Source organism: Cervus canadensis, chromosome X (assembly GCF_019320065.1).
Source record: "Cervus canadensis isolate Bull #8, Minnesota chromosome X, ASM1932006v1, whole genome shotgun sequence".
In the NCBI taxonomy this organism is placed as follows: Eukaryota; Metazoa; Chordata; class Mammalia; order Artiodactyla; family Cervidae; genus Cervus; species Cervus canadensis.
The window spans coordinates 42,647,653-42,667,769 of NC_057419.1; the positions used below are offsets into that span (position 1 = coordinate 42,647,653).

Sequence of the window (20,117 nt, forward strand, 5' to 3'; positions counted from 1 at the left end):
CTCTTTTCATTCTTTTTTCTTTATTCTGCTCTTCAGAAGTTATTCCCACCATTTTATCTTCCAGCTCACTAATTCTTTCTTCTGCTTCAGATATTCTGCTATTGATTCCTTCTAGAGTATTTTTACTTTCAGTAATTGTGTTGTTTGTCTCTGTGTGTTTATTCTTTAATTCTTCCAAGTCTTTGTTAATTCTTACATTTTGTTTTCAAGGTTTTTGATCATCTTTACTATCATTCTGAATTCTTTTTCAGGTAATTTGCCTATTTCCTCTTCATTTATTTGGACTTCTGTGTTTCTAGTTTGTTCCTTCATTTGTGTAATATTTCTCTGCCTTTTCATTATTTGTTTAGTTATTCTGTTTGAGGTCTCCTTTTCCCAGGCTTGAAGGAAAGTTGAATTCTTTCCTTGAAGAAGGTTGAATTCTTTCTTTTAGTTTCTGCTCTCTTCAGGTTGGTCCAGTGGTTTGTGTGAGCTTTGTATAGGGTGAGATTTGTGCTGAGTTTTTGTTTGTATGTTTGTTTTTACTCTGATGGGCAAGGCTGAGTGAGGTAGTAATCCTGTCTGCTGATGATTGGGTTTGTATTTTTGTTTTGTTTGTTGTTTCGATGAGGCGTCCTTCACAGGGTGCTACTGGTGGTTGGGTGATGCCTGGTCTTGTATTCAAGTGGTTTCCTTTGTGTGAGTTCTCACTATTTGATACTCCCTAGTGTTAGTTCTCTGGTAGTCTAGGGTCTTGGAGTCAGTGCTCCCACTCCCAAGGCTCAAGGCTTGATCTCTGGTCAGGAATGAAGATTCCACAAGCAGTTTGTTATGGCATTAAGTGAGATTAAAACAAATATCCAAAAATGAGAAACCAAAGATGAGTCCCAGAGAAATGGCAGTTACAAAATCAGGCAAACAATAATTAAAATAATGGAATGTACACACATATATATACACCCATGAGCAAAGTGAAAACAGTCCAATAAAAATAAAGTACAGTAGATTGGCCCACTGAATGAAGGAAATCAAAAATTATATTTACCAGTTAAGAATAAAACTGACTTAAGCACAAACTGGAAAACAAAACTAAAGCAAGGTGCCAAGTGGAGAATAAAGCGATGAAAACAAATCTAATAAATATGTTGAGAGGAAAGGAAAGAAGGAAAAGAAAGAAAGACTAGATATGCAAAGTTAAGTAGAGGTTGATGAAGATTTATACATTAAAGATTAACTCTAAGGGGAAAAGAACAGTAGGAAAGGCAAACAAAGGAATAAATGTAGAAAAAATATAATAGGTTTAAAAAAATTAAAATTATAAAAAAGGGAAAAGAAAAAAAATGGAAAAAGAAAGAAAAAAGGAAAAAAAAGAAAATTCCACAGAACTGCAGAAGCCCAATGTAGAGACAGAGGTTGATAACAGTAATAGAAAGTGTCACTGAATATACACATATACATATACACCCCTAGGCAAAATCAAAACAGTCCAACAAATACAAAGTACAATAGATTGACCCAGTGAACAAAGGAAAGCAAAAATTATATCTACCAGAACAAAACTAATTAAATCACACACTGGAAAACAAAACTAAAGCAAGGTGCCAAATAGGGAATAAATAATGAAAATAAAACTAACAAATATGTTGAGAGGAAAGGAGAGAAAGAAAAGAAAGAGCAAACAGACATGCAAGTTAAATAGAGGTAGATAATGTAGATTTATATACATTAAGGATTAACTGCAAGGGGAAAAGAACAGTAGGAAAAGCAAACAAAGGAAACATAGGGAAAATAAAGCAAACATAGGAAAAATAATAATAGGTTTAAACATTAAAAACTAAAATTAAAAAAGAGAAAAGAAAAAATGAGGTAAACTCCACAGAAGTGCAAAAGCCCAACACAGAGGCAGAGGTTTATGACAATAAAAAATGTGACTGAGAAAAAAAAGCTCAAAAACTTAATTGGATTTCTTCATGCCAATAAAATCTACAACTACAACAGAGGGGGAAGAAAAGAATAAAAAATTTGAAAGAATCTGCAGAACAAGTCAAAAAATAAAAATAATAAATGTTTTTCTTGAGTCACTGCTGTCAGAGTCCTTTCCTTCGCAGGGAATCACAGTCCATCTTAACTTTCTAGGATGCCCTCCAACACTCTGCTGATCTCTGGACCTGCTGTGGAGGCAGCTAAGATTCTAATCTGGTCCTACTCCTGTGTGTTCTTGCCTCCAATGTCCACAGTTATCAGAGCTAGTGCGTTTTCTTTTGTGGGAGCTCTCAATGGCCTTTTATATATTCCATAGACACAGAGTCTGCTTAGTTGATTGTGTGAATTTAATCTGCAGCTTGTACAGCTGGTGGGAAGATTTTGGGTCTTCTTCCTCAGCCACACTGCCCCTGGGTTTCAATTTCCACCTCTGGATATGGGTTGTCCACTGGGGTTTGCTCCTGGGGCTGCCCTGGAAGACTTGGGTTTGCCTCTGTGAGGGCCATATTTGGAGGTGGTGCAGCTGCTTGGGTTGCAGGGGTGCTGGTGGAACCAGGTACTCAGGAGGTGTTGGCGGCTAGGGCAGCAGGAAATATAGTGCTCTAGAAGGGTATGGCAAACAGTATTGGCCAATACGCTCCAGTATTCTTGTCTGGAGAACCCCTTCTCTGACAGAGGAGCCTGGCAGGCCAGTCTGCAGGGTTATACAGAGTTGGACCTGACCGAAGTGACCCTACACGCATAGATGCAAGGCTTTTTGCCTGTGGTAGCTCTGGCCCAGTGAGAGTTGAGCGTTAAGTTGGTACAGCTTCTTAGCTTGTGGGGACCCTGGCGGCACCAAGTGTGCAGGGACACGGACTGCCTCTGGAGTTATGGCCCTATGAGTCTCTTTTCCAGTCTCTTGTAGCTGTTGATAAGAAGGCCTCTTTGGCCAGTCTTTCTCCGTAGCTCTGCTCATTCAGGCACATAGAGGGGCCCCCCTGGCTGGGGTCCTACTCTGTAGATCAGCACATCAGGCACTTAAAGGGCCACCCTGGGTGGGGTCTTACTCTGCAATTCACTGCATCAGGCATTTGATGGGGCAGCCTCTCTATTGTTCCGCTGCAGATGCTGGCCTGCGGCGGGGTGGGGTGGCGAGTGGGGGGTGGAGAGAGGCTATGGTGATAGCTACCCCCCATGCATGACTTAGCAGTATGGCCTTGCTTCCATGGGTGCCTGGCTTTCCTCCACAGGCATTTCCTACCATGATCTCCTCCCTCACATCCCCTCGATCCATCTCTCCACAGTCAACAGCAGCCCTTGCCCTGGGATTGTTCTACAATCCCTGAACTCCAGCTCCCAGCCACTGCCCCTTCCAGCAGACCTGTGTTCCTGTCCTGGGTATGTATGGCTGTGCAAGGACTGTCTGATTCTCATTCCATTTAGGCTGCCACAAATCAGCTGTTTCACTCCCAGCCTTAAATGTTTCTCCTCTGACTCAGACAATTGCCCCAATTTGGGGATTGGACCCCTGGTTCAGTTCCCCCATCTGCTAAGGGCAGGTCCCTTCATACTAACACTCCTGTTTTTCCCCAGTTCTTTCATCCTACTAAGTTTTGCATATATTCTTTTCCACTGGTCAGGTACTCTTGTCCGCTCTCAGCTTGTATTCTGCATGCACTTCTGTGTCTGAAGGTGTATTTCTGATGTATCTGAGGAGAGAGATGTACTCCACCTCTACCTACTCCTCCACCATCTTGTTCTCCCCCTCTCCCCCCTTTATGCACCATAAAATCAGGTCTTAAGAAGAAGCAGACAAGTAAAAATAAGTTTGATGAAGGCTTATCCTGTCCACGTAGGTGCATTTCATCTTAAACCCACCCTATTTTTTGTCACAAAAATTGGAGCATAAATTGATTTATGATGACATTTTTATAATATAACAATTTCTAGAAATTATCTTTCTCTAGTTTGTATTTTTGTCATTTATTTACCTCTATTGACCATCTCATATGTTCAGCTAAATGAGATTCAGATCTGTATGACTTGAATTTCCTAAAATAAAATATGCCTATTTGAACACAGTATCCATAGGAACATAAATTTACCAAAAAACAAGTGAGAAAAAAATGAGAATTTGGAGTGAGGTTATAACTTGGGCATTGATATTTGGAAGAACATCTCCATCTTCATAATCCCACATAAAATGATTGCAAAATTTTTAAATATGGAGAAACCACGCTTCATCTTAGCCAAAAGGCTGAGGAGCAGTGGAGAGTCCGTAATAGTGTTGGAGGCCAGAGAGAAGTTCCATCTTCATGCTGCAAATGGTGAAGAATTTCCACTGGATACAGTGCAGGTGAAGTCATATTGAAGAATTATACCAAAACCAATGTGAAATTTCACTTTCTAAGGAAGTGACAAGAATGGAGTTGAGGGGTTCTGACAATCTGTAGGGACTTGCACTGGGCTTACTTTCATAGCTACTGTTGGATTAAGAGTGTTACTAGGAGGCCCACTCAGTAATAGTCACACAGCGGGAAAAAGCAGTCCCTGCATTAGAGCATTTCTCTATGTGGCAGGCAATGAACATGAAGGACTGGCTATACACACTGTGTTCCCAGAGTGGAAGTCGGATCAATTTATAAAATGTTTGCATGGAAAAACCTGAAGTTTTTCCTGCAGGGACTCTCCCTGGCCCCTGCTTCTTTTAACAGGCTGTGTATGAATTTCTATCAACCAGCTTCCCATTGACAGGAGGAATCAGAACATTGGAATTGGCAGTGAAGGAAGGAAAGAAGACCTGCCCACTCTAGTTTTAGAAAAACATCAGTCTGGATACACTGCTCTTTATTCAAGAATGAACAAAGAAACCCAACAGAAGGTTTCTGAAAACGCTCTGTAACATAAATGGAGGAGAACATAGTATTTAAGGGGCAGAGGAAGAGAAATATTTATTTTAAAAAGATGTTTTCTGTAAGAAAATGAATATTTTTGATAATTTGCTTTGTGCTTCCTATTAAGTGCAAAGAAGTATATGAAACAAAGTGGTTAAATAAACTGAAGGCTAGAAGGAGAAAAGAGAACAAGAGAATACATTTAAAATATTACTGAATGAGCCTGTAGGTGAAAAGGCAAAGGGAGTTCGCTAAAGAAGGAAGAAATGTGAGGAAACTAAAAAGCACTATATATAGTAAAAAAAAAAAAAAAAAAGAAAAAAAGAAAAGAAACTGGAGAAAATGAGATGGAAGAGGCAAACTTGAGAAATTCTCCCAGAATGCAGAGGAAAAGGTCAGATATGAGAGCAATGAGAGAGGTAATGAAAGGTTGGACAAAAGGTGGAGCTCCTATAATATAGACAGTTGCTCCTAAAGAATTAAACGTTAGATTAAAAGCAATCAAATCAATTAAGCATGCTACAAGAAAATAAAACAAAGCCAACTTTCTCAACTATAAAAAGTCACAAATCTATAGACTGAATGCTTAGTGTGTATCAGAGAAAATAATAAAAGAGAGACCAATAAGCAGATATAGTCTGGCATTTTTTAAATATTAATTTCAAGGGCAAAGCAAAGAAATTACCTAACATCCTGAGAGAAAAAGTAGTTTAACCCTCCTAAGAAAGAGAAGTTGACATCAGAATGCTATGCAAATTAAATGCCAGGAGACAGTAAAGCAGTGTCTCTAACTTTTGGAGGAAAATGTATGTGACCCACAAGTTCTAGACTCAGCCAAGGCATTATTAATGAAAGCAGCAGATAGATTTTCTCAGATATATGATTTCTCATAAACATGCCATCCACAATCTTTTCCTGAGAAAGTTGCTTGAACTCCAGCCAATCATAAAGCAAATTAAACAGTTCAACCTTGGGGGAAGTCATAAAATAAAAGGGTCAGTGGTAAGCAGTGGAAACAAACTTATAGGTAAACTACAAAATATAAATAAAGTTGAAAACAGATTGTAAACATTTTAAATGTTTATTGTAAGATAAAAGCGCAATAAACAGTAAAATGACAAATGCAAAATAGGGATATAAAAAGAAAAAAATACATTATTTTTGTCCATTCAAGAGCATTGTTCCAATAGATGTTAATTTTTGGAATTAACACGAACTGACAATTCTTTACAAATTAAAAACAATGAATAGAATTGAAATCTCTCAGACCTGTAAATATTCCTTAACTCTGCTTAATAAACATACACATGAACATTGTATATAGATTGGTGGTGGGATTTTATGGCATATAAATCTTCAGTGAGTACGGGCATGAAAACATATGCATTTAAAAAAAATATATATAATTTGACAAAATAAGGAAAATACAAATTTTTAAAAAGTATATGTAATTTGACATAGAATCACAATTATGTTAAGAAAAGACATTAATAAAACAGTGGGTTTTGGGTAGTGGAAATATCCTATACTTCATTCTGTTCCTATCTTCATATTTGTGTAATGCATATGTATTAATTTTTAGTGGGAAAATAAACATCATTAAAATAAAAAATCCTATCAATATAGCAGAGTTATAATTTAAGCAAATCTGTGGTATTGAATACTTTGTCTTCCCCCCCAAATTAAACTTAAGGCATTAGAAAAAAGCACCAAAAAAAACAGATACACAAGAACTGAAGGAAAAAACAAAGTTAAAAGCAGCATTTTATAAATCGGTAAGCAGAAAAGATTTGAACAAGAGATCAAAGAGTTGAGTCTTAAAAACATACAACAGAATTAACACACTTCTAGTTTGTTGCTCAGGAAAGCAAGTCATAATACACAAAATGATGCATTTAAATCACAAATTCACAGGAAGTAAATGCACTGCTAATGCTAATTATGATGTGAACTGAATTTTACAGTAAATACTAATTCGTAAAGCTGACTCAAGGAGTACAATGCTGGAATTGGCCAAAACTATGGAAATGCTAGGGGAAACCTCTAGAGCTACTTCAGTTGTTAAACTGTTTCTTAGTAGTAGGATTTTGAACTTTTTTTCCCGTTTGTGCTCTTTAGTAGTCTCAAAAATTCCACAATAAGCAGGTACTCATTTTGATGTCAGACACGAATAAAGACCAGCTGAAGAAGCAGAATCCTCCCATCTCCCAAGACAAAGTGGGCAATTTGTTCCTTTGGAGCTTTAAAGGTAGAAATAACTGCCTTTCTAAAATTTAAGTGAAGTGAAATATTGATGTGCAGTGTGGAAGGACTGCTAAGGTTCAGGGAGCCCAGCCCATTAATGGGCATGAGAGACGTGGTGACTCTGGACTGACTGATGGCCCAGTGACCACTTATGACAAATTGAAATTCTAGATCCCTGGCTGCCTTCATGGCTCTCTGAACTTCCAGAACAGGACAGTAGACAAACCAAGTGCCATACAAACATGAATGCTAAATAATCAATCTCTGCAGTTCAATGATCTATCTATGACTTTAGTAGAAAACGACTTACAAACTGCTCAAATTTTGCACATCCGGATCATGATGTTTGTTTTTGTTTTGTGGGGTTTTTTGTGTTTTTTTTTCTTGTTTTTCATATTTTTTTTCTTGTTTTTTTAAGTTTTTAACTAGTAACATTAACAGATAAAGTGTTCTTTACTGCTTTCATGAAATAAGTAAAAGGAAGATTGTGATTTTTGACTTCTGCCACTCTGGATATACTACACTCAGAAAAGACTATTGCTCACTTCCATTCCTAAAGAAATAATGGCAAGGCTCTCACATGTTAGAAACACCGCAGAGTATAGTCTATGCATTTGTCATAAAAAATGTAGAGGGAGATGAGCAGGTTAAGAAAAGTATTTTTTCCATGTAAAAAGGAGATCTCTTTTTGGGGAACAGAACTTTAATTTTAATATGTGTATATCCTGTTTGTCTTATTGATTTTGTGCTTACAAATGCAAACATTCATTTACACTTGTTTTTAAAGTGCCCATTTGGTAATGTCACTTTGCTAGGGTCAGACTGATGACACTGTTGTTCTCCACAGATCTTATGTTGTGAGAAAGGTAAATGAAAGAGGATGTTAGAATGTCATGAGTAGAGATTTGTACAAAGTGTGATAAGGGCATTACAACAGCAAGAGTGTGACTAAGGCGGTGTTTCCCAAGCTTGTGTTTCTAAAGAACTTGAGCTCACTGAATTGTGCTGTTGTGCATGCATGCGTGCTCAGTCGTGTCTGACTATTTGCAATCCCATGGACTGTAGCCCACTAGGCTCCTCTATCCATGGGATTTTCCAGGCAAGAATACTGCAGTGGTTTGCCATTTTGGGATAGGCTACCCATTCCAGTATTCTTGCCTGGAGAATCCCCATGGTCAGAAGAGCCTGGCGGGCTACAGTCCATGGGGTCACAAAGACACAAATGGCAACTAAACTAAGCACAGCACAACTTTAAGAAACACCTTCTTGGGTATTTGTGGCTCATGTTGGCATATCACAGAACATGTGAGATAAAAAGAAATCTGAGAAACTTTGTACAACTCATTGTTTACCAAAAATGTGTGTCCATGGAACCTTCTATCCTAAAATTGCTTATCAAAAGCTCAGGGCTCCAGTGGGTTGAGGGACACACTGTGAACAATGTCTATCTAAAGCATACATTAAATGGAAAAAAAACCTTCCTAACTCAAAACACTGGCTTAATTTTTTAATGTTTTCTGACTTGCGAAATATAATTAAATCGCACTTTTAACACTGCATCAACTTCTTTTGTTCTAAGGAAAGCGAAGCACTTCAGCTACAGCTTTCTTTTTCTCAAATGACTAGATTCCCAGCAAAGAAGAAATCTATGCCACACTCAGTATTATTCATAGGAAATATGAACTGTCAAGTCCGTGGTAGGGCTTGATCTTTTTTATTTATTCCTTTTATTATCGATGACATCTACTGGCAGAGTATACGTGGCCTTTCAACCTTACCTTGCCTTGTAAATTAAACAGGAGTGCTAGACTAGGATGGCTTAATTCTCTATGCTCTTACTAGTATCTGCCCCCTTGCTCAGATATTATCATTTACTGCCAGTTGTTAATAAAATCAGTTATTCATTCACATTCCAAGAAATCTTTGCTGAGTGCCTGCTCTATTCCAGGCACTTTTCTAACATCAGGTGTATGTACAGTGTGAAGGAAAATCACAAGCATGTAAACTTACAACCTAGTGGGGAAGATAACCAATGAACACATTATATTAACAATACAATCTCAAACAGGGCTAAGTGCTAGGATGAAATCAAAATAGTAAACCAAGGATTTTTTTCCTCTTAGGTGAGGTGAACATTTACAGATTGGTAATCAGGGAAGGCTTCTCTGTGGAGGAGACTTCTGAACTGAGAACCAGATGGTGAAGAGCCGGCTGATTTTTCTGGATCCTCATAAACAGGCACAAAGGCAACTAGAGAAGTCTGGCGTATGCTAGGCCTCTTTCCATTGATTTAGTTTTCAAAAGTGATTTTCCATTTTAAAAATGGAATTTCTCATCCAGTAATGGGACTCCTAGACTTAAGTATGTGCTTTGGCTGGCAAAATTAAATTTCCTAATTCAAATGTTTTCCCTAAAATGTGGGTTCATTTTAATTTCTCAAGGAGGACTGCTGTTTGCCAAGTGGGCAGCTGAAGCTCTTCTCTGTTTCTACCCTTCTGGAGAATGATTTTTCTAAGTGGTATACATTTGCCCTTGTAAAGAATCAGAGCAATTTGAATGAAGAATTGCTATTAAATGCTGGTTATCTGAAGAGCTTTGCAGTTATACAAGTGTTGTGGGGAAGTTCAGTTCAGAGTCAAAACCCATCTCAGTGCTTTTAAGATTCCACCAGTTTGGCTTCTGTCATTCTAAGCTACCCAATAGTCCCCCCACCCTTATTATGACTATTAACTCATTTTTATCTAAACTGATTTCCTCTTAGATGAAATGATACTGTTAGTTTATCTTCAGAAACAAATTGCAAGTTGAACAGTCACAAATTTAAGAATTTAACAACCACCCATATGGATTATAGAACTCCTATAATAACAAATATATTTTGGCAATAAACAGAACAAGTCACCTAGCTCATTTCTAAAATTCAACATTCCCTGCCCCCCCCCAACCTTTTTTTTAAGACAGGAGGGTGACTCTAGTCACCAATTGCTCAAAAACACAGGCTGCAGAGAACAAGGATTTGGATTAGCAAACTTGAACCCTATGGAACTCTTTCTTCTTTCTTCTTCCTGGCACAATTGGGCTGGGAGGAAACCCCTAATAACATTAAGAATAGTTCCCCTTAGCCCTCCTCCCATCCTATTGCACCCCACCCTACCAGTCAGAAGCGGAAGTCTTATGAAGAGGTTTTGAGGAGAACATCCTCTTCTGGTTTCTTCTGTTCCAATGGGCTTGCCGAACACCTCCTTGACCTGGGACACAGGCAGAGTTCAAACCAAGTCTATGTTTATGTTGTCAGGATGCTGGTCTCCCTTTTCTAGAAGATTCCTGACTGTGCCCTCTCTGCTTAAATATTGTAGAGGCGCCTAGTGTTCTCTCGTATGGTAACCAAGGTGTGAGAGATTGGCTGACCTTTGATTTTGGCAATCTCTTCAATCGTATGCAGGGCCAGACCTGGATGGGAAAACCGGCAAAACCTTTTAGAAAACCCCCGAGGGAGGAAGTAGGGAGAATCGGTTTCCACGATGATTCTCTCCAGCGGGATCTTTTTCGCAGCATCCCGGGCCTCCCAGGCAGAAGGGTAAGTCAGGACTGCTGTGAAGCCCACGAACATGTTGGGGAAGTAGTTCAGAAAAGGCTCGATGACTTGGTAACTACCAATGAAGCAATGCCTATGGATCTTGTAGTCAGGGGGCACAAGTTTTTTCATGATGCCCAGCAGATCTTTGTCAGCTTCTCGGCAGTGGAGCACTATGGGCTTCTTTAGAGACACGGCCAGCTGTAGCTGCTTCTCAAATATCTTGTGCTGCTCTGGGATAGGTGTGCCACACTTATAGGAATAATCCAAGCCAATTTCTCCGTATGCTATAGCCTTGGGGTGCCGTAAGGCTTGCACAATGTTTCTTTCTTGAATATCACTGTAGCAACTTGCAAAATGGGGGTGACAGCCAAAGGCCCCCCAAATCATATCCTCTTTCAACACCTCCTCCCATAGACCATTCTTTAGTGTGCGAGGATCAGAGAAATCAGAGATGCAGCCTTGAAATTCCTTAGGGAAGGAGCGGCTATAAACTTGTCTGAACTTGCTGAAGGTCCCTTTGAAAGACAGCTTGGAAAACAGCATTTCCAGGTGACAATGGGTATCAATGAAACCCTCCTGTAGGCTTTGTTCCCACTGGCTCTTTGGCAGGGAACAAGATGCATATCCTCCACGATGATGTGGTGGGGTCTCCTCTTGGAGATGCCATCTCCCCTCCTTCACCTTGGCTTCTGAACCTCTAGAGAAAAGAAATGAATGCGAACTTAGGGACTGACCTTCTGATGCCTTCAACTCTCTGGACCAGTCTGAGGAGGACACTTGCAAACTGGAGGAATAATCACTCCAGCACCTCTGGCTGCTCTTTCCAGCCAGGGATGTGCTGCTGTTGCTGCTGCTGCGGCCCATGGAAGAATAGCAAGGAGGCTTGGAACTGCTGGGCCAGTAGCTGGCGGAGTCATGCCAAGGGCCACTGTACAAATTAGGCCAGTAGGTATCCTGCTCAGTTATGAAGGATGGAGGCTTTGAAGTTTCTGCCAGACTGAGTGAGTCTAGCTCTTCCTGAGGCAATTTGAATGCAGGAAGCTCATCCACATCAGACCAGTCACTTCCTGAAGAAAGGTGCTCGATTACCACGCCGCAATCTTGATGTTTTGCGACTTCTGAAGGATGGTCATGGCTGTCTGGAAATTTCAGGGCAGAAGAGCCTTTTTCAGAAAAGAATGACTTTGGGTCACCAAGTGGCTTCTGCTCAGGCTGTATCATCCTTCTTCTGTTATAGAAGCCTCTAATCTCTATATTCTCCACTCCGACCTCTGAGGCTGACATTTTTCCGTGAGGACCAGAGAAGGGGATGCAGCTGGCTCGCCTTTCTCCAGGGCTGGGCTGCTCTGCTGCACTCCCTTTTGTACTAGCGGCAGCCTCTCCTGGCACTGATGGTCCTGGGACGCCCTGAATCGCCTTCACGTAGACCATTGATAAGCTTTGGTCTTGCTGACTGCCCTGCTTTCTCCATCTGCCGCTTGCTTCCTTAGTCTTAGTATTTTGACCGTCAGCTCTGGCTGCACATTCTGCATTTGCCGAGTCACAGGAACTGCTTTTGGGATTAACCTTAGCATCCTTTCGAGAAGCCATTTCTTCTAGAAAGCTAGCAGAACACAATGCAGATGGCGCTAAGGCGATTCCAAGGATGAGAAGAACCTCAGGTACTCCGAATCAGTAGTCTTTCGGAGACTTTTCTACCCACACCAGAGCGTGAGGAATGGGAGGGGTAGGAGGAAGAATCCCCTGGTAGGAGGAGCCCCAGGAAACCTCAGCTTGAAGGCCACAAGAACATCCTTTTGGACTTGTAGGTCCTCGGGGCCGCTAGACTCCCCGGGATGTAATACAGAGTTCTAAGCTGGCCGGCTGTAGGGGGCCACGTCACTGGGACGCCAGAGGATCCACGTTTGCTACGGGACCCTACCTTAGCGCTGACCTTGCGCCGCTTCCGCGGCTTCGGGACCGCTCTGCTCTCCTTTCTTTCACTCGCCTGTCGCAGTTCTCAGTGTTCTAGAGATGTCAAGGTTCTTCCACTGCGTTCGTGATCTCAAAGGTATTTGGAAGTCACAAACATCCACGGTTCACCGAAAGCCGGGTATGGCGTCCGAACCCACAGCCAGCCTCATGGATCACGGACCACTTTTTTTTTTCCTACAGATCTACTTCCGGGCGTCAAAGCACTTCCGGGCGTCAAACCACTTCCGTTGACTATAAAGCGGTTCCATTTGGTTTGGAATATGAGGCCCTCGAGAGATATCAGAGCCCTCCAAAAGACTACAAGGTGCTTTAGGGACCCCCACAGAGATGCCCCTGAGCTGCGCTGGTGGCCTAGAAGTCCATTTGGCCGACGGAGTGCAGGAGAGCGGAGGGGGGGGGCTGGGGGGCTGGGGGGGTGGGCCCGAACCCAGTGCTGGAGAAGGGTGGAGGAAGGGCACAGATCGTCCCGCCCACCAGCCCTGGCCACCGGAAGCACTCCCCAAGCTGGGCCCCACCTTTCTGCTCTCAGGTCTGTTCCCTCCGCCCAACAGCTGCCCCTCCTCCCACATCCTGCGTCCCAGCCAGGCTGCCCTTGGAGCCTTTGGAGCCATTGCTGGCTTTTTGTTCCTTTTCTAACCCCCAATTTTTTTTAAAAGTAAAAAATGTAATTATGGTTTTTAAAAACATAGTTTAAAGATACATGGTTTTGAAAACATAGTTATAATTGTAGCGTATTATCATTTCAGTCCTTTTTTTTCCCAGTGTTTTTTTGTAGCTTAAGCATTTCTCTTGCTGCTACATCGTTTTAAAAAACATTATACTAGTGCCTTCAGAATATTCCATGGAATACGTAGATGTGCCGTAATTCACCAAATCCTTCCCTTCTTGTTAGATCTGTAATTTCCCCACTCTAATTTTTTTCTATAATTAAAAAAGATGCTGCAAATAATATTCTTGCGCCATATGTTTCTCCATATTTTGGTTTGTTTCTTCAGGCTGCATGCCCAAAAATGGAGTTAGACAAAGTGTAGAAATTTTAAAATGGCTCCTCATAGCATCACATTACCTCAGAACAACTTTAATAATTTAAAATCTCGTAGGTAATGAATAATCCTACCAGGCTCATTTAATAGAAAGAAACAAAACTAGTGCCTCACAGATAATTTGTTCTTATCTGATAATTTTTGAGTGAATGTTTTCCTTTTTTAAAATTGACCTTGGTACATTTTAAATTGTTTTTATTTCTTTTGAGGATCTTTTAAAAATTAATTAGAAATTTTTAATGAAATAAACTTTTGTCATATTTTCTACGATTTTTAATTTGTATGTTGCTTGTTTTTAATTTGTATTTTAGCCCATTGAAGTAACTTATTTTTGTAGTTAAATTTTAATATTTTTCTGTCATAATTTTCTCTTTTTTTCATAACTCTGGAATGGTCATCCTCTTTTTAAGGGCTTTGACACATACACACTTTTTTTTGGAGGGTAAAAGGAACTGATTTGTTTTATTTAATCTTATAATCTGTCTGGTATTTACTTTGGGTTGTAATTTATTTTAGGTGGAGATATACATTGATACTTTTCTACATTACTTTTTAAACTTAATAATATGACTCCTCTTTCATCATGTGCTAAATTCCTATATGTAAGAGATTTCCCTGGTGGCTCAGATGGTAAAGCATCTGCCTGCAATGTGGGAGACCAGGGTTCGATCCCTGGATTGGGAAGATCCCCTGGAGAAGGAAATGGCAATCCACTCCAGTACTCTTGTCTGGAAAATTCCATGGATGAAGGAGCCTGGTAAGCTACAGTCCATGGGGTTGCAGAGAGTCAGATAGGACTAAGCGAGTTCACTTTCAACTTCAACATTTCAATAAAGCCTATTTCCAGGCTTTCTTTTCTTTTCTACACATTAGTATGTCTCTTCTTACTCTGGTTTTACACTTTTAATAATCGAGGCATAATAGTAAGGTATAATATCTGGGAGAGTTACGTCTTTTACATGACATTTAATTTTCATAATTATCCTTAATAGGCTGATCTGTTTATTTTTATCAGATGAAATTAGAATCATTTTTTCAAGTCCTTGCAAAACACCAATGAAATATCCACTTGAAATATGTTATTTCAGTCTGTTTATCCAGAATATACTTCACCTGTCCTATTTTTTGTCACAGTCTGTATATTTTAGTAAATATTTTTAGAGTTTTACCTAGGTCACAGAGTTTTCATTAAAACTATTTGTAATTTTTTATTTTTTATTTATTGTGAACCTATTTTGTCCTTCCACTGTATTTTCAAGTGATTATTGCTAGTATATAAGAATGTTTTTGGTTCAGTTGTGGTTATATTAAAATCTTTTATTTATCCGTAGTTTTTCAGCATTTGCCTGTGCCATTATTATGTCTCCTTACAATGACAACTTTGTGTCTTTCTTGCTAGTACTTGTACTTCTTACCTTGTCTAGAATGCCTGAAAAAATATTAAATCATGATGTTGGTAGGGACATTTTTGTTTCTGTTCCTGATTGTGGTAGACACATAGTTTAATTAAATATAGTGCTGAAAGTTTAGGCCATTGTTTTAAAACAGATGCATTTTAATCCTGTTAAGGAATTGCTCAAATTTTAAAATGTGGTAGGAAACAGTGTGAGATCATTATATATTTGCTCGTACTTCTTTATTTGGAAACATCTTTGCATCTGTGAGGAAAATGCTGCTTTTTGTGTAGTTGGCTTATAACTGTTATGGACTCCTGAATTTTGTATGCTTGTATTTTAGTTAGGACCTTTGCTCTATAAATCATTAAGTAGTGAAATTGCTCTGGAGCAGTAGCTTTCAACCTTGGCTTGCACACTGTAATCATTTGGGGAGCTTTAAAATCCCTTATACCTGGGCCCAGTCTGAGGGATCCTGATTTCATTGTGTGTGGGTGTGTATAGATGTGGATGTGGCCCAAACATCACGAGTTTATAAAGCTCTACTGGTGATTCTAATGTGAGGCCAGGGTGAGAACTGTTGCTCTAGAGTTAACTATTTTTAATGGCTTATCTGTTAGGCATTGAAATTCACCTTTGTGGCTTTCCAGCGTTTTTGTTATCCTAGGGGAGTTATATAAAGTGGTGATTTTCTTTTCTTTGAAAGCTTGAAAGAATCCATTAGTAAATCATCCTGGTTGGAGCCTTTGTTAGAGCAATTTTTTTGTAATTTTTAAATTTCTCACTTGGCTGTTGTGTTTTGATACTTCACGATTCTTACAGAAAACCACTTATTTAATTGTGGCTTTAAAATTTATTTTCATAAAAGCTTGAATGACTTATTATAATAAGATAATGTCTATCTTATAATTTATTACATTCCTCTGTAATATACTATTTCATTTCTGATTGTATGTTATTACATTCTTTATTATCTTTTCTAGTGCAGGGGAGCAAAATTTGCCAGCTTTGGCATGAAGTTTATTTTGAGCTGAAAGCAGTCAAGGCCCAAAAGACTCAGAAAGAACCTTTGACCTTCCCCCAACTGAGTAAAAGAACTTAGAGGACCTATTCCTTGAAGGGAGACAGGGAAAAATCTAGCAAAGTGCTGGTTAAAACTCCTCTCTGTGTCCCACTGTTTCTGTATGGCCCAGCAAATGTTTGTTTACAGAACATTTGCTTTTTTCATCTTCTTGTGAATTACCTTCTTCCTCTTTGAAGTCCTAAACCCCTTTGCATGCATGCAATCTAAGTGCTTCAGTCATGTCTGACTCTTTGCAGCGATATGGACTGTAGCCCACCAGGCTTCTCTGTCCATGCGATTCTCCAGGCAAGAATACTGGAGTGGGTTGCCATGCCTTTCTCTGGGGGAATCTTCCCAATCCAGGGATTGAACTTGCATCTCCTGCATTGCAGGTGGATTCTTTTACAGCTGAGCCACAGGGGAAGTCCCCTAAACCCCTACTTCTTTCTTTCTCTTAGATGGCATAGAAGCTTCAATTGCCTGATGTCCTTTGGCTTTATATTCTTATGAAGCCCCTATATATACATAATAAAAATTTTTTTCCTGTTAATTTTTTGCATTTCAATTTAATTCTTTAGATCGGTCAGAAGAACCTAGAAGGGTAGAGGAAATTCCTACCTCCCCACACACATCCACACACTAGAATCTTACCTATTTATTAAAAAAACTCTTTTGGATTTAATTATTACAGTTGTTTTTTCCTTTTAAATATATCTATTTGTGCTTTTATGCTTTTTTGCTTTATTTTCCTAATGACAAATTTTCAAATATTTTTGTTCAATTCATTGCTCATAGTGACTGCATTTCAAAATTACTTGTAGAGCTTTAAAAAAATACTAATGACCTTTTTAATTGCCTCCAAGATTTCAATTTAATTTATTTAGGCTTGAGTATGGTGTTTGTTTTTTTCAGTTCCTAATGAGAATCTGAGAAGGCTGAGAATCTCTGAGTTAGTACATTTACCTGAGTTCAGTCAGTTCAGTTCAGTTCAGTTGCTCAGTCGTGTCCGACTCTTTGCGACCCCATGAATCACAGCATGCCAGGCCTCCCTGTCCATCACCAACTCCCGGAGTTTACTCAAACTCACGTCCATCGAATCAGTGATGCCATCCAGCCATCGCATCCTCTGTCGTCCCCTTCTCCTCCTGCCCCCAGTCCCTCCCAGCATCAGGGTCTTTTCCAATGAGTCAACTCTTCACATGAGGTGGCCAAAGTATTGGAGTTTCGGCTTCAACATCAGTCCTTCCAATGAACACCCAGGACTGATCTCCTTCAGGATGGACTGGTTGGATCTCCTTGCAGTCCAAGGGACTCTCGAGAGTCTTCTCCAACACCACAGTTCAAAAGCATCAATTTTCCAGTGCTCAGCTTTCTTTATAGTCCAACTCTCACATCCATACATGACCACTGGAAAAACCATAGCCTTGACTAGACGAACCTTTGTTGGCAAAGTAATGTCTCTGCTTTTTAATATGCTGTCTAGGTTGGTCATAACTTTCCTTCCAAGGAGTAAGCGTCTTTTAATTTCATGGCTGCAATCACCATCTGCAGTGATTTTGGAGCCCAAAAAAATAAAGTCTGATGCTGTTTCCACTGTCTCCCCATCTATTTCCCATGAAGTGATGGGACCAGATGCCATGATCTTAGTTTTCTGAATGTTGAGCTTTAGTCCAACTTTTTCACTCTCCTCTTTCACTTTCTCCAAGAGGCTTTTTAGTTCCTCTTCATAGCGGTGTCCAACATTTTGTGATCCTTTGGAACATAGCCCACCAGGCTTCTTTCTCCATGGGATTTTTCAGGCAGGAATACTGGAGTGAGTTGCCATTGCCTTCTCCAGGGGATCTTTCTGACCCAGGGATCCAACCCTTATCTCAATCCGCATCTCCTGTGTCTCCTGCGTTACAGGCGAATTCTTTACCCAGTGAACCATCTGGAAAGCCCCAAATGTCCCTTACAAGAATGACTTTTACTCAGCTTTCAGAGCTTCTCCTTGTACTTGCTGTTTTTTAAAAATAATAAGCTCAGGATAATTCTTATTCCAAAGAGGCATATTTTAGGATGATTTATTCCATTCGCCTTCACATATGATAAACTTCTTTAAATATATTGTTGTCCTGTATAAAGGAGCCATCTAATATACACAATAGGAAATTCATTACAATTTATTTCCCTAATTCTACGATTCCATAATCACAAGAGAAACTATTGATTTAATAACAGCTTTTTCAGGAAGAATTAAACAACACTGCATTAAATGTACACAAATTTTTGTCTACTAACTAACCTCTAATAGCATGCATTGATCCTTATTGTTATACACCTTCTTTAGTACTCTCCATTTTGTCTGAACATTATCAGTGTTTCTTTCTTTCCTAACATCATTCTCTAAAAATTCAACTGTAAGTTTTAGACAATTAGATGTTTGGTTCCTGAGTAATAGCCTTTATAACTCATGCATTGTTCATACTAACTTCACCATCTTTTAAAATTCTGTAATTTATTCTGAGAGATTAGAGTATTGTTTTACCTTATGATTGCATTGCCTAGTGCACGATGGACAATCTTCTGCACACAATTATTTTTGTGTCAATGCTACATCAGACAGTAATATTTAGAAAACATTGTAAGTGAAAATTAGGAATCCAAATTGATGTTAACATCCAGCTATTTGGGATATGCAATGCAAAGCAAAGAATGAAATTGACATTAAAATAGAATTACTTTCCCACAGGTTAAATTTATGCCTTACTTCAAGTTGCATCTAGGTTCCTTATTAAATCCTTATTAAAATGCATTCCTGACTGCTTTAAGTTTCTTTTAGCTTTAATTTAGGAAGACTCTGATTTCAGAAATATTAACATTAAAATTTTTTCCTTTATAAGGAGGAAATATCATGTATCTGTTATTTAAAGCTAATTGATTTCAAATTTTATATCCTCTTGACTAGCATCAAAAATCTGAATGCCTCGGGGATGAGGCACATAACCTTATATAATACAGGGCTCGTGAAGGCCTGTGGGGAATGGAAGGTCACACACCCTGCCAAATGACATTTACATTTGGTTTTCAAGAAAATTATAGCCAGTTACATCCTCCAGGACATTATTTATCTAGTCTCTGCTTGACATCATAACTTATGATAAAACTTTGCATCATAATTATGTTTCTATAAATTTTCATTTCTTACAGTTTTTATTTTAGAGCTTTCTCTCTGGATGCTCTGGTACATCAAATTCCATTGCAATTAGTTCTTTCACCTGTGTGAAATCACTTTTAATCTATTTGGCATATATTTTGCTATAGTATTTTACCATTTTCTCTCACTCTTCCTTTTCTATCTTTCCATCTCTACTTCTCTGATTTGCTCTCTACATTTCATGCTGGAGTTCGTCAGTCCTGTATTCTCAAGGGGCCAGAACATGAACTGTCAGTTTATCCCTCTTATAGAAATATTTAAGTCCAACCTAAAATAGTATCTTTCTTTCTCTTTGTTTCTGTTGAGCATCTTTATTCTCTTTCAATGCGTCATTTGTTTGATAAATAATGATAATATATATGACAGTGTTGTCAGCTGATGTCTGGCAGTTTGGTCATGCAAAAATTTATACCAGTAATATTCAATACATAAAAGTAGGTAGGATATGAATATGCTCTCTACACTTTCCTACACTACCTACATTTTCCTGTACACTTTACAAAGAAAAGAAAGTTTCAAAGTGAATACTACTATGGGAGTAGATAACTTTTCCTTTCTTCCCTTCTGGATTCTTTCACTGATTGTTGCTCGTCTTGTCCGACTCTTTGCGATCCTATGGACTGCAGCATGCCAGGCTTCCCTGTCCTTCACTATCTCCCAGAGGTTGCTCAAACTCATGTCCATTGAATCAATGATGACATCCAATGATCTCATCCTCTGTCGTCCCCTTCTCCTGCCTTCAGTCTTCCCCAGCATCAGGGTCTTTTCCAATGAGTCAGCTCTTTGTA

General features: G+C 39.2%; 1 protein-coding gene across 1 annotated transcript in view; it reads left to right on the forward strand.

Moving 5' to 3' along the window:
- Positions 1-20,117, forward strand: part of EFHC2 (EF-hand domain containing 2) — a 240,083-nt gene that overhangs the window by 69,261 nt on the left and 150,705 nt on the right. The window lies entirely within an intron of this gene.